The following is a 1,187-nucleotide window of genomic DNA, read 5'->3' as shown; positions in this document are numbered from 1 at the left end:
TCACCAGCAGCAGTGATGGTATGGGCATCATCCCTAGGGATGGCATCGACATCCTCTGCTAGAGCAGCTTTGGTGGTCGTGATTACAAGAGCATCAACTGCTTCATCTCTGAGAGCCTCAGTTTCAACTGCAACTGTAGCTGATACTGGACCAACAGCCTGAGAAGGAGTATACACAACATCGGATGATTCACCAGCGTTAGACCTCATCTCCCCCTTTCTGGCTAAGACTTTAGAGAATTGGCCAGAGGGTTCGTCCAAGCGCTGACGCTGGAGAACCATTAAGCACTGGCTAGAGTTGTCGTTGCCTCACGCGTCTCATGGAGCTGGGCGCGATCACTGGCAGAGAAAGAGGGATGGATCATTGGTGCTGGTTGACGAATAGCATCCAGGATCTGTTGAAGAAGGCCAGTCTGCTGATCAGCAATAGCCTGAGCATCGTCAGCCCTGTTGTGAAGAACAACAATGGCATAGGTGTTGGCTTGAATAGCTTCTTGGAGAGTCTGAAGATGACTCTGAACTTCTAGAACGTCCACCTGGATGGTAAGGAAGTTCGTATCAAGATCACCTTGGCAGGGCATCTCTTGGTGGACTTCGTTGATCCTGCAGAGGACGGTATCAACGGCTGGAAGGAGAAGTTTGATGTCTGATGCCATATCACAGGTATCATCGATCTCTTCATCTCCTCCATCTTTCTCTCTTTCTTCCTCTTCCACTTCCTGAGCATCAAACTAATGCATCAAAGAAGGACCTGCAAAAGAAGAAGTGTGAGCTGAAGGCTCAAGGTTAGAAGAAAAGAAAGGGTAGAAAGATGGAATACCTGAGGGGCCATCGGTGACATCTAAAGGATTATCACTAGCATGAGCAAAGATGTCCTCGAGAGGATGGACATCGGTATGCAGAGGATCATCGAGAGGAGCAACCTTAGGTCCAGTGGTGCGCGTCTCAGTATCAGGAAGGACAGTCACTGATACATCATCAACATGTGTAAAGACCAAGGAGGAAGGAGAAGAGAAAATGGTCGAGAAGAGACGTGGGTGTTCAGCGGTGGCGGCGCTGATATTCACACCTTCAGTGATTTGGGTCACTGAGGCGGTGAGGGTAGGTACCACTAATACGCCAGTGATGGGAGAAATCACTAAAGAGCTGGGAGGGTGAGCAGAAGACCCCTCGGGGATAAGGCTAGTT

The sequence above is a fragment of the Cynara cardunculus genome (assembly GCF_001531365.2).
Source record: "Cynara cardunculus var. scolymus isolate 2C chromosome LG 9, CcrdV1, whole genome shotgun sequence".
In the NCBI taxonomy this organism is placed as follows: domain Eukaryota; kingdom Viridiplantae; phylum Streptophyta; class Magnoliopsida; order Asterales; family Asteraceae; genus Cynara; species Cynara cardunculus.
Note: the sequence above shows the minus strand (reverse complement) of the source record.